Below are 13,007 nucleotides of genomic sequence, written 5' to 3'. Positions count from 1 at the left end.
TAGTGTCGAAGGCTGCACGCGCCCAGCGAATGACAGGGGGTGCAACGAGCAGCAGTGCGTCTCACACACGCGGCGGTGCGCCCGTCAATTCGGCCGTCACTCTGCTGGGACGCCGGGCGCGCCTCCCCGCGCCGTCCTCGAGGAACTGGCGGTTGCGGAAGGAAGCGCTTTCGTCAAATGCGGCCGAAAACTAACATTTTGTGTGTTGGGAGAAAAGCCGAACGCGAATTCTGCCGTGCTCCTACATTAGATGAGCGCCAACGGCCATACCATGATGAATACACCGGTTCTCGTCCGATCACCGAAGTTAAGCATCATCGGGCCCGGCTAGTACTTGGATGGGTGACCGCCTGGGAAACCCGGGTGCTGTTGGCTCCCTTCCGTTTGTTTTTTTGTTATGTCGCCAGCCCAATTTTCAAACTACCTTTCTGTTGTGACAAAGATGCTTCCTTAAGCCTTTTAAACTACTGTAATGGTACGATAATGCAGTAATTAACTCAGTTTGAGGGAGAATGTGCTAACCAAGTTTGCCAAGAAGACTTTGAAAACGACAAAACAGTACGAATCGGCAGGTGATTTCTGAAATACGTCACCGCCTATTGTTGTGTAGGAGTGTAGAGTTCCAAATTTGATTTGTAACCACGAATGTATTCCTTAGTCGTCTCGTCTCGTCCCGCAGACGTTTGTCGTGCTTGCGCTGTCATATGGACCACGACCCGAGCGGCAGCGAGCGGCAGTCGAGCAAAGTCGGGACAAGTCGGGACGGGGACAGGGACAGGGATAGGAATGGTGCGAATGCACTGCAAACTACGCAGACACCTGGTGTGAGGCGAGGCGAGGAAGCCCACATCGCTACCAGTGGCGCCCTCCAGCACGACACTGCCACACCCCGCACAGGCCCTCCGCTGAACACCAGGGACAAGATGCGTCCTCCGCTAGTGTCGAAGGCTGCACGCGCCCAGCGAATGACAGGGGGTGCAACGAGCAGCAGTGCGTCTCACACACGCGGCGGTGCGCCCGTCAATTCGGCCGTCACTCTGCTGGGACGCCGGGCGCGCCTCCCCGCGCCGTCCTCGAGGAACTGGCGGTTGCGGAAGGAAGCGCTTTCGTCAAATGCGGCCGAAAACTAACATTTTGTGTGTTGGGAGAAAAGCCGAACGCGAATTCTGCCGTGCTCCTACATTAGATGAGCGCCAACGGCCGTACCATGGTGAATACACCGGTTCTCGTCCGATCACCGAAGTTAAGCATCATCGGGCCCGGCTAGTACTTGGATGGGTGACCGCCTGGGAAACCCGGGTGCTGTTGGCTCCCTTCCTTTTGTTTTTTTGTTATGTCGCCAGCCCAATTTTCAAACTACCTTTCTGTTGTGACAAAGATGCTTCCTTAAGCCTTTTAAACTACTGTAATGGTACGATAATGCAGTAATTAACTCAGTTTGAGGGAGAATGTGCTAACCAAGTTTGCCAAGAAGACTTTGAAAACGACAAAACAGTACGAATCGGCAGGTGATTTCTGAAATACGTCACCGCCTATTGTTGTGTAGGAGTGTAGAGTTCCAAATATGATTTGTAACCACGAATGTATTCCTTAGTCGTCTCGTCTCGTCCCGCAGACGTTTGTCGTGCTTGCGCTGTCATATGGACCACGACCCGAGCGGCAGCGAGCGGCAGTCGAGCAAAGTCGGGACAAGTCGGGACGGGGACAGGGACAGGGATAGGAATGGTGCGAATGCACTGCAAACTACGCAGACACCTGGTGTGAGGCGAGGCGAGGAAGCCCACATCGCTACCAGTGGGCCCTCCAGCACGACACTGCCACACCCCGCACAGGCCCTCCGCTGAACACCAGGGACAAGATGCGTCCTCCGCTAGTGTCGAAGGCTGCACGCGCCCAGCGAATGACAGGGGGTGCAACGAGCAGCAGTGCGTCTCACACACGCGGCGGTGCGCCCGTCAATTCGGCCGTCACTCTGCTGGGACGCCGGGCGCGCCTCCCCGCGCCGTCCTCGAGGAACTGGCGGTTGCGGAAGGAAGCGCTTTCGTCAAATGCGGCCGAAAACTAACATTTTGTGTGTTGGGAGAAAAGCCGAACGCGAATTCTGCCGTGCTCCTACATTAGATGAGCGCCAACGGCCATACCATGATGAATACACCGGTTCTCGTCCGATCACCGAAGTTAAGCATCATCGGGCCCGGCTAGTACTTGGATGGGTGACCGCCTGGGAAACCCGGGTGCTGTTGGCTCCCTTCCGTTTGTTTTTTTGTTATGTCGCCAGCCCAATTTTCAAACTACCTTTCTGTTGTGACAAAGATGCTTCCTTAAGCCTTTTAAACTACTGTAATGGTACGATAATGCAGTAATTAACTCAGTTTGAGGGAGAATGTGCTAACCAAGTTTGCCAAGAAGACTTTGAAAACGACAAAACAGTACGAATCGGCAGGTGATTTCTGAAATACGTCACCGCCTATTGTTGTGTAGGAGTGTAGAGTTCCAAATTTGATTTGTAACCACGAATGTATTCCTTAGTCGTCTCGTCTCGTCCCGCAGACGTTTGTCGTGCTTGCGCTGTCATATGGACCACGACCCGAGCGGCAGCGAGCGGCAGTCGAGCAAAGTCGGGACAAGTCGGGACGGGGACAGGGACAGGGATAGGAATGGTGCGAATGCACTGCAAACTACGCAGACACCTGGTGTGAGGCGAGGCGAGGAAGCCCACATCGCTACCAGTGGCGCCCTCCAGCACGACACTGCCACACCCCGCACAGGCCCTCCGCTGAACACCAGGGACAAGATGCGTCCTCCGCTAGTGTCGAAGGCTGCACGCGCCCAGCGAATGACAGGGGGTGCAACGAGCAGCAGTGCGTCTCACACACGCGGCGGTGCGCCCGTCAATTCGGCCGTCACTCTGCTGGGACGCCGGGCGCGCCTCCCCGCGCCGTCCTCGAGGAACTGGCGGTTGCGGAAGGAAGCGCTTTCGTCAAATGCGGCCGAAAACTAACATTTTGTGTGTTGGGAGAAAAGCCGAACGCGAATTCTGCCGTGCTCCTACATTAGATGAGCGCCAACGGCCGTACCATGATGAATACACCGGTTCTCGTCCGATCACCGAAGTTAAGCATCATCGGGCCCGGCTAGTACTTGGATGGGTGACCGCCTGGGAAACCCGGGTGCTGTTGGCTCCCTTCCTTTTGTTTTTTTGTTATGTCGCCAGCCCAATTTTCAAACTACCTTTCTGTTGTGACAAAGATGCTTCCTTAAGCCTTTTAAACTACTGTAATGGTACGATAATGCAGTAATTAACTCAGTTTGAGGGAGAATGTGCTAACCAAGTTTGCCAAGAAGACTTTGAAAACGACAAAACAGTACGAATCGGCAGGTGATTTCTGAAATACGTCACCGCCTATTGTTGTGTAGGAGTGTAGAGTTCCAAATTTGATTTGTAACCACGAATGTATTCCTTAGTCGTCTCGTCTCGTCCCGCAGACGTTTGTCGTGCTTGCGCTGTCATATGGACCACGACCCGAGCGGCAGCGAGCGGCAGTCGAGCAAAGGCGGGACAAGTCGGGACGGGGACAGGGACAGGGATAGGAATGGTGCGAATGCACTGCAAACTACGCAGACACCTGGTGTGAGGCGAGGCGAGGAAGCCCACATCGCTACCAGTGGCGCCCTCCAGCACGACACTGCCACACCCCGCACAGGCCCTCCGCTGAACACCAGGGACAAGATGCGTCCTCCGCTAGTGTCGAAGGCTGCACGCGTCCAGCGAATGACAGGGGATGCAACGAGCGGCAGTGCGTCTCACACACGCGGCGGTGCGCCCGCCAATTCGGCCGTCGCTCTGCTGGGACGCCGGGCGCGCCTCCCCGCGCCGTCCTCGAGGAACTGGCGGTTGCGGAAGGAAGCGCTTTCGTCAAATGCGGCCGAAAACTAACATTTTGTGTGATGGGAGAAAAGCCGAACGCGAATTCTGCCGTGCTCCTACATTAGATGAGCGCCAACGGCCATACCATGATGAATACACCGGTTCTCGTCCGAACACCGAAGTTAAGCATCATCGGGCCCGGCTAGTACTTGGATGGGTGACCGCCTGGGAAACCCGGGTGCTGTTGGCTCCCTTCCTTTTGTTTTTTTGTTATGTCGCCACCCCAATTTTCAAACTACCTTTCTGTTGTGACAAAGATGCTTCCTTAAGCCTTTTAAACTACTGTAATGGTACGATAATGCAGTAATTAACTCAGTTTGAGGGAGAATGTGCTAACCAAGTTTGCCAAGAAGACTTTGAAAACGACAAAACAGTACGAATCGGCAGGTGATTTCTGAAATACGTCACCGCCTATTGTTGTGTAGGAGTGTAGAGTTCCAAATTTGATTTGTAACCACGAATGTATTCCTTAGTCGTCTCGTCTCGTCCCGCAGACGTTTGTCGTGCTTGCGCTGTCATATGGACCACGACCCGAGCGGCAGCGAGCGGCGGTCGAGCAAAGTCGGGACAAGTCGGGACGGGGACAGGGACAGGGATAGGAATGGTGCGAATGCACTGCAAACTACGCAGACACCTGGTGTGAGGCGAGGCGAGGCGAGGCGAGGAAGCCCACATCGCTACCAGTGGGCCCTCCAGCACGACACTGCCACACCCCGCACAGGCCCTCCGCTGAACACCAGGGACAAGATGCGTCCTCCGCTAGTGTCGAAGGCTGCACGCGCCCAGCGAATGACAGGGGGTGCAACGATCAGCAGTGCGTCTCACACACGCGGCGGTGGGCCCGCCAATTCGGCCGTCGCTCTGCTGGGACGCCGGGCGCGCCTCCCCGCGCCGTCCTCGAGGAACTGGCGGTTGCGGAAGGAAGCGCTTTCGTCAAATGCGGCCGAAAACTAACACTTTGTGTGTTGGGAGAAAAGCCGAACGCGAATTCTGCCGTGCTCCTACATTAGATGAGCGCCAACGGCCATACCATGATGAATACACCGGTTCTCGTCCGATCACCGAAGTTAAGCATCATCGGGCCCGGCTAGTACTTGGATGGGTGACCGCCTGGGAAACCCGGGTGCTGTTGGCTCCCTTCCTTTTGTTTTTTTGTTATGTCACCCGCCCAATTTTCAAACTACCTTTCTGTTGTGACAAAGATGCTTCCTTAAGCCTTTTAAACTACTGTAATGGTACGAAAATGCAGTAATTAACTCAGTTTGTGGGAGAATGTGCTAACCAAGTTTGCCAAGAAGACTTTGAAAACGACAAAACAGTACGAATCGGCAGGTGATTTCTGAAATACGTCACCGCCAATTGTTGTGTAGGAGTGTAGAGTTCCAAATTTGATTTGTAACCACGAATGTATTCCTTAGTCGTCTCGTCTCGTCCCGCAGACGTTTGTCGTGCTTGCGCTGTCATATGGACCACGACCCGAGCGGCAGCGAGCGGCAGTCGAGCAAAGTCGGGACAAGTCGGGACGGGGACAGGGACAGGGATAGGAATGGTGCGAATGCACTGCAAACTACGCAGACACCTGGTGTGAGGCGAGGCGAGGAAGCCCACTTAGCTACCAGTGGCGCCCTCCAGCACGACACTGCCACACCCCGCACAGGCCCTCCGCTGAACACCAGGGACAAGATGCGTCCTCCGCTAGTGTCGAAGGCTGCACGCGTCCAGCGAATGACAGGGGATGCAACGAGCGGCAGTGCGTCTCACACACGCGGCGGTGCGCCCGCCAATTCGGCCGTCGCTCTGCTGGGACGCCGGGCGCGCCTCCCCGCGCCGTCCTCGAGGAACTGGCGTTTGCGGAAGGAAGCGCTTTCGTCAAATGCGGCCGAAAACTAACATTTTGTGTGTTGGGAGAAAAGCCGAACGCGAATTCTGCCGTGCTCCTACATTAGATGAGCGCCTACGGCCATACCATGATGAATACACCGGTTCTCGTCCGATCACCGAAGTTAAGCATCATCGGGCCCGGCTAGTACTTGGATGGGTGAGCGCCTGGGAAACCCGGGTGCTGTTGGCTCCCTTCCTTTTGTTTTTTTGTTATGTCGCCAGCCCAATTTTCAAACTACCTTTCTGTTGTGACAAAGATGCTTCCTTAAGCCTTTTAAACTACTGTAATGGTACGATAATGCAGTAATTAACTCAGTTTGAGGGAGAATGTGCTAACCAAGTTTGCCAAGAAGACTTTGAAAACGACAAAACAGTACGAATCGGCAGGTGATTTCTGAAATACGTCACCGCCTATTGTTGTGTAGGAGTGTAGAGTTCCAAATTTGATTTGTAACCACGAATGTATTCCTTAGTCGTCTCGTCTCGTCCCGCAGACGTTTGTCGTGCTTGCGCTGTCATATGGACCACGACCCGAGCGGCAGCGAGCGGCAGTCGAGCAAAGTCGGGACAAGTCGGGACGGGGACAGGGACAGGGATAGGAATGGTGCGAATGCACTGCAAACTACGCAGACACCTGGTGTGAGGCGAGGCGAGGAAGCCCACATCGCTACCAGTGGCGCCCTCCAGCACGACACTGCCACACCCCGCACAGGCCCTCCGCTGAACACCAGGGACAAGATGCGTCCTCCGCTAGTGTCGAAGGCTGCACGCGCCCAGCGAATGACAGGGGGTGCAACGAGCAGCAGTGCGTCTCACACACGCGGCGGTGCGCCCGTCAATTCGGCCGTCACTCTGCTGGGACGCCGGGCGCGCCTCCCCGCGCCGTCCTCGAGGAACTGGCGGTTGCGGAAGGAAGCGCTTTCGTCAAATGCGGCCGAAAACTAACATTTTGTGTGTTGGGAGAAAAGCCAAACGCGAATTCTGCCGTGCTCCTACATTAGATGAGCGCCAACGGCCATACCATGATGAATACACCGGTTCTCGTCCGATCACCGAAGTTAAGCATCATCGTGCCCGGCTAGTACTTGGATGGGTGACCGCCTGGGAAACCCGGGTGCTGTTGGCTCCCTTCCTTTTGTTTTTTTGTTATGTCGCCAGCCCAATTTTCAAACTACCTTTCTGTTGTGACAAAGATGCTTCCTTAAGCCTTTTAAACTACTGTAATGGTACGATAATGCAGTAATTAACTCAGTTTGAGGGAGAATGTGCTAACCAAGTTTGCCAAGAAGACTTTGAAAACGACAAAACATTACGAATCGGCAGGTGATTTCTGAAATACGTCACCGCCTATTGTTGTGTAGGAGTGTAGAGTTCCAAATTTGATTTGTAACCACGAATGTATTCCTTAGTCGTCTCGTCTCGTCCCGCAGACGTTTGTCGTGCTTGCGCTGTCATATGGACCACGACCCGAGCGGCAGCGAGCGGCAGTCGAGCAAAGTCGGGACAAGTCGGGACGGGGACAGGGACAGGGATAGGAATGGTGCGAATGCACTGCAAACTACGCAGACACCTGGTGTGAGGCGAGGCGAGGAAGCCCACATCGCTACCAGTGGCGCCCTCCAGCACGACACTGCCACACCCCGCACAGGCCCTCCGCTGAACACCAGGGACAAGATGCGTCCTCCGCTAGTGTCGAAGGCTGCACGCGCCCAGCGAATGACAGGGGGTGCAACGAGCAGCAGTGCGTCTCACACACGCGGCGGTGCGCCCGCCATTTCGGCCGTAGCTCTGCTGGGACGCCGGGCGCGCCTCCCCGCGCCGTCCTCGAGGAACTGGCGGTTGCGGAAGGAAGCGCTTTCGTCAAATGCGGCCGAAAACTAACATTTTGTGTGATGGGAGAAAAGCCGAACGCGAATTCTGCCATGCTCCTACATTAGATGAGCGCCAACGGCCATACCATGATGAATACACCGGTTCTCGTCCGATCACCGAAGTTAAGCATCATCGGGCCCGGCTAGTACTTGGATGGGTGACCGCCTGGGAAACCCGGGTGCTGTTGGCTCCCTTCCTTTTGTTTTTTTGTTATGTCGCCAGCCCAATTTTCAAACTACCTTTCTGTTGTGACAAAGATGCTTCCTTAAGCCTTTTAAACTACTGTAATGGTACGATAATGCAGTAATTAACTCAGTTTGAGGGAGAATGTGCTAACCAAGTTTGCCAAGAAGACTTTGAAAACGACAAAACAGTACGAATCGGCAGGTGATTTCTGAAATACGTCACCGCCTATTGTTGTGTAGGAGTGTAGAGTTCCAAATTTGATTTGTAACCACGAATGTATTCCTTAGTCGTCTCGTCTCGTCCCGCAGACGTTTGTCGTGCTTGCGCTGTCATATGGACCACGACCCGAGCGGCAGCGAGCGGCGGTCGAGCAAAGTCGGGACAAGTCGGGACGGGGACAGGGACAGGGATAGGAATGGTGCGAATGCACTGCAAACTACGCAGACACCTGGTGTGAGGCGAGGCGAGGCGAGGCGAGGAAGCCCACATCGCTACCAGTGGGCCCTCCAGCACGACACTGCCACACCCCGCACAGGCCCTCCGCTGAACACCAGGGACAAGATGCGTCCTCCGCTAGTGTCGAAGGCTGCACGCGCCCAGCGAATCCCCCCTGCGGGTTCGGGGGTTAGAATAGGCCCGCGGTATTCCTGCCTGTCGTAAGAGGCGACTAAAAGGAGTCTCACATGTTTCGGCCTTATGTGATGGTCCCCTCTCGGGTTTGACCTCCATCTTTCTAAATTATTCCGAAGAGCGAGCCAATTGGGGAAGGGCGCCTTACATGGTGCACTGTATCCGTCGTGCAATTAGACCTTTAGCCGTCTTTCTCGTCGTTGCAATGGTGTCCCGCTCGTTTTCGATCTTTTGGGCGATTACCACACTGCACTCTGCAGCGTTTCTTTTAACTGCGACGACGACCTTGGCCATTTTTTGCACCTAAGATCCAGCACGGTAGCCAGTCCGTTGTGGTGGGGCCGCCATGTACCCTCTTGGTTGTAGCCCCCTGACAACACAGGGATCGCTCTACTGATGCCTGCGCCGTTAACTCCCCACGTATGCCAAGGAGTAGATGCCCATCGCCCCGGGGCATCGGGACTCCCGGCAATGGCCATCCTGCCAGGTGGCCTTTGCTGTGGCTGGGTGGCGCCCGTGGGGAGGGCCCTTGGTCGGAGTAGGTGGCATCAGGGCGGATGACCCGCAATGAAGCGTGGTACATCATCTCTCGCTGGTGGGCCACCACCAGCAGTCTCTAAGCGATCGAGGTCTAACCTCAACGGCAGGAAATACGATCCACGATCATTTCCCTCCCTGGCCACTCCATGGGAGGAACGTATGGCAAAAGAAGGCAGTGGAGACTATTCACCCCGGTTCCTTGTGTGTACGCGAGTTGATGGGGAATCGTTTATGTCAACCAAGCCCCAGTTTTTTGTGGAGCATTTAGAGGACAAGTTCGGGGAGGTGGAGGGCTTGTCCAAGATGCGCTCTGGTTCTGTGCTCATCAAAACGGCATCCTCTGCCCAGTCACGGAGGTTGCTCAATTGTGACAAGTTGGGGGATGTTTCAGTTAACATCACGCCGCATAAGAGTCTGAACATGGTCCAGGGTATAATATTCCACAGGGATCTTCTTCTGCAGTCCGACGATGAATTACGCGCCAACCTCGAACGACGAGGTGTTCACTTCGTCCGGCGCGTCCATCGGGGTCCGAGGGATAATCAGGTAGCCACCGGTGCCTTCATCTTGGCCTTTGAGGGTGATGTCTTACCCGAAAAGGTTAAGGTGATGGTTTACCGTTGTGATGTGAAGCCATATATCCCTCCTCCGATGCGGTGTTTTAAATGCTGGAAGTTCGGGCACATGTCATCTCGCTGTACTTCCAGCATCACGTGTCGGGATTGTGGACGTCCTTCGCATCCTGATACTCCATGTGCCCCGCCTCCTATCTGTGTTAACTGCGGAGAACACCATTCCCCCTGCTCGCCGGACTGTAGGATCTTTCAGAAGGAAAGGAAGATAATGGAATATAAGACCCTGGACCGCCTGTCCTACACCGAGGCAAGGCGGAAATTTGAGCGGCTACATCCTGTGCCAATGCCAACTAGTTATGCCGCTGCTGCAACACCAGTTCGATCTCAGCTCGGTCAGCATTCACCGGCCCCCTTGGTTGTGGGGGGCACTTCACTCCCTGTTGCTCCTGCTCCATCTACTTCAGGAGCAACACCACCCCAACCACCGGGGACATCTGTTCCCCCTTCACAGCCGGAGAAGCGTGAGCCTTCTTCGGCTCCTCTCGCTCGGAAGGGGTCCCTTGGGGCCCTCCCATCCCAGGCTTTGCCCAGTGCCAAAGTGGACACCCGCAAGGTTGTCAAACAATCACCGGTCGCTGGTCGTAGGGCGTCACGGTCGTCTTCAGTCCCAGAGACTGACCCAGTGAGGCCCTCCCAGCCAGAACCACCTAAGGCTCAGCGCGCAAAGCAGTCAAAGAAAAAGGCTCCCAAGCATCCTGAAATTGCGGTGGCACCTGTCCCACCGCAACCTTCTCCCTCTGCGTCCGAGGATGAGGTGGAGATCCTGGCGTCCGCTGAGGACATGGATCTCGCCAGTCCCTCGGATGCAGTAGATAGCTGTTGTCCAGGTGGTGACTCAGTAGCAGCAGGGGCCCCGGAGGCGTAATCTGCCTCCCCAGTCCCTTCACGCCTTTCCCATCCATGGCTAATACCATCCTCCAGTGGAACTGCAGCGGTTTCTTCCACCATCTAGCTGAGCTCCGCCAACTTCTCAGCCTTCGCCCTTTCTTCTGCATTGCTCTGCAGGAAACTTGGTTTCCGGCGATGCGAACCCCCGCCCTCCGTGGCTATCGGGGTTATTACAAGAACCGAGCAGCTTATGAAAGGGTGTCTGGTGGCGTCTGCATTTATGTCCTTCACACTCTGCACAGCGAGTCTGTCCCTCTCCAGACGCCTTTAGAGGCTGTCGCTGTACGCGTGTGGACGCCACAGGCTGTTACCGTCTGCAGTCTTTACATTCCACCGGATGGTGATGTCTCGCAGCATGTCCTGGCTGCACTGGTCGCCCAATTGCCGCCACCTTTCTTGCTATTGGGCGACTTCAACGCTCATAACCCTCTGTGGGGGGGGGTCAGTGGCAACACGTCGAGGCGCCATCATTGAGCATTTATTGTCGCAGCTCGATCTCTCGCTGTTAAATGATGGTGCCTTCACACACTTCAGTGTGGCGCATGGCACCTACTCCGCCATTGACCTTTCAATCTGTAGCCATAGCCTCTTACCGTCTGTCCAATGGAGTGTGCATGACGACCTGTGTGGTAGTGACCATTTTCCGATCTTTTTGTCACTACCACAGCGCCCCTCTTCTGGGCACCCTAGCAGATGGGCTATGAATAAGGCTGACTGGGACTTGTTCTCCTCCACTGCCGCTTTTGAGCCTCTCTCTACCGATGACATTGATGCGGTGGTTCAATCGGTCACCACCGGCATCGTTACTGCCGCCGAATCTGCCATTCCCCATTCCTGTGGGTCCCCTCGGCGGAAGGCTGTGCCTTGGTGGTCGCCTGAGATCGCTGAAGCGATTAAAGATCGCCGGCGGGCGCTCCAGCGTCACAAGCGACACCCCTCCCTCGACCACCTTATCGCCTTCAAACGGCTGCGTGCGCGGGCCCGCCTCCTTATCCGCCAAGGCAAGAAGGAGTGCTGGGAGCGGTATGTGTCCACCATTGGCCTCCATGTCACTCCTTCGCAGGTCTGGGCCAAGATTCGACGCGTCTACGGCTATCGGCCACCTGCCAGCGTCCCTGCGCTCTCACTGAATGGAGCAGTTTGTACTGACTCCGACGTCATTGCCAATCGCTTAGCAGAGCATTTTGCTATGAGTTCCGCTTCTGCGAATTACCCCCAGGCCTTCCGCTCCATTAAAGAGCGGATGGAACGTCGGAGCCTTTCGTTTCGCACCAACCACCCAGAATCTTACAATGCTCCATTTAGTGAGTGGGAATTTCGCAGTGCCCTCGCTGCTTGCCCTGATACCGCTCCTGGGCCAGATGGCATCCACTGTCAGATGCTGAAACACCTTTCAGTGGACTGCCAGCGGCGCCTTCTCGATCTTTACAACCGTCTTTGGGTCGAGGGGGAGTTTCCGTCGCAATGGCGGGAAGGCATTGTCATCCCCGTTTTGAAACCTGGAAAGCACCCTCTGGAGGTGGACAGCTACCGTCCCATTAGCCTCACCAACGTTCTTTGCAAGTTGCTTGAACGGATGGTGAGCCGGCGCTTGCATTGGGTACTGGAGTCTCGAGGCCTTCTGGCTCCATCTCAGGGTGGGTTCCGTAAAGGCCGCTCCGCCGCCGACAATCTGGTGAGCCTGGAGTCGGCCATCCGTACTGCCTTTTCCCGCCGTCAGCACCTGGTCGCTGTCTTTTTCGACATGCGGAAGGCGTACGATACGACGTGGCGTCATCACATTCTTTCTACGCTCCATGGATGGGGTCTTCGGGGTCCTCTGCCGATTTTTATCCGCAATTTTCTGTCGTGTCGTACCTTCCGCGTGCAAGTCGCGGCCTCGTATAGTTCCTCCCACGTCCAGGAGAACGGTGTGCCACAGGGCTCTGTTTTAAGTGTCTGTCTGTTTTTAATAGCCATTAACGGGCTTGCTGCGGCCGTGGGAAATTCTGTCTCCGCTTCCCTGTATGCTGACGACTTCTGCCTTTATTACAGCTCTACTGGCATTGCAGCTGTTGAACGTCAGCTACAGGGCGCTATCCGTAAGGCGCAGTCTTGGGCTGTAGCGCATGGGTTTCAGTTTTCGGCAGCCAAGACCCGCGTTATACATTTCTGCCGGCGCCGAACAGTCCATCCTGAGCCGCGGCTTTATCTTGCCGACGAACTCCTTGCTGTGGTGGAGACCCACAGGTTTTTGGGGGTGGTTTTTGATGCCCGGTTGACTTGGCTGCCTCATATCCAGCAGCTTAAACAGACGTGTTGGCGGCATCTAAACGCTCTGAGATGCTTGAGCCACACCCGCTGGGGAGCCGACCGCTCTACCCTGTTACGGCTCTACCAGGCGTTAATCCAGTCCCGTCTGGATTATGGGTGCCTGGCATATGGCTCAGCATCCCCGTCTGCGTTGC

General features: G+C 55.4%; 9 non-coding genes across 9 annotated transcripts; all 9 read left to right on the top strand.

Annotated features, from left to right (window-relative positions):
- Positions 1 to 256: 256 nt before the first annotated feature.
- Positions 257 to 375, top strand: LOC126155089 (5S ribosomal RNA). The gene has a single exon (XR_007532605.1). It is a non-coding gene; the product is annotated as a 5S ribosomal RNA (ribosomal RNA).
- An 817-nt stretch (positions 376 to 1,192) lies between these two features.
- Positions 1,193 to 1,311, top strand: LOC126154800 (5S ribosomal RNA). The gene has a single exon (XR_007532335.1). It is a non-coding gene; the product is annotated as a 5S ribosomal RNA (ribosomal RNA).
- An 816-nt stretch (positions 1,312 to 2,127) lies between these two features.
- LOC126155077 (5S ribosomal RNA) lies at positions 2,128 to 2,246 on the top strand. The gene has a single exon (XR_007532594.1). It is a non-coding gene; the product is annotated as a 5S ribosomal RNA (ribosomal RNA).
- Positions 2,247 to 3,063: 817 nt separating this feature from the next.
- LOC126155873 (5S ribosomal RNA) lies at positions 3,064 to 3,182 on the top strand. The gene has a single exon (XR_007533306.1). It is a non-coding gene; the product is annotated as a 5S ribosomal RNA (ribosomal RNA).
- An 817-nt stretch (positions 3,183 to 3,999) lies between these two features.
- On the top strand, positions 4,000 to 4,118 carry LOC126155591 (5S ribosomal RNA). Its single transcript, XR_007533043.1, has one exon. It is a non-coding gene; the product is annotated as a 5S ribosomal RNA (ribosomal RNA).
- Positions 4,119 to 4,944: 826 nt separating this feature from the next.
- Positions 4,945 to 5,063, top strand: LOC126155066 (5S ribosomal RNA). Its single transcript, XR_007532583.1, has one exon. It is a non-coding gene; the product is annotated as a 5S ribosomal RNA (ribosomal RNA).
- Positions 5,064 to 5,880: 817 nt separating this feature from the next.
- On the top strand, positions 5,881 to 5,999 carry LOC126155147 (5S ribosomal RNA). The gene has a single exon (XR_007532658.1). It is a non-coding gene; the product is annotated as a 5S ribosomal RNA (ribosomal RNA).
- Positions 6,000 to 6,816: 817 nt separating this feature from the next.
- On the top strand, positions 6,817 to 6,935 carry LOC126154957 (5S ribosomal RNA). The gene has a single exon (XR_007532481.1). It is a non-coding gene; the product is annotated as a 5S ribosomal RNA (ribosomal RNA).
- An 817-nt stretch (positions 6,936 to 7,752) lies between these two features.
- Positions 7,753 to 7,871, top strand: LOC126155053 (5S ribosomal RNA). Its single transcript, XR_007532571.1, has one exon. It is a non-coding gene; the product is annotated as a 5S ribosomal RNA (ribosomal RNA).
- Positions 7,872 to 13,007: the final 5,136 nt, after the last annotated feature.

The sequence above is a fragment of the Schistocerca cancellata genome, unplaced genomic scaffold (assembly GCF_023864275.1).
Source record: "Schistocerca cancellata isolate TAMUIC-IGC-003103 unplaced genomic scaffold, iqSchCanc2.1 HiC_scaffold_1100, whole genome shotgun sequence".
Taxonomy (NCBI): domain Eukaryota; kingdom Metazoa; phylum Arthropoda; class Insecta; order Orthoptera; family Acrididae; genus Schistocerca; species Schistocerca cancellata.
This window is presented reverse-complemented; position numbering and strand designations above follow the sequence as displayed.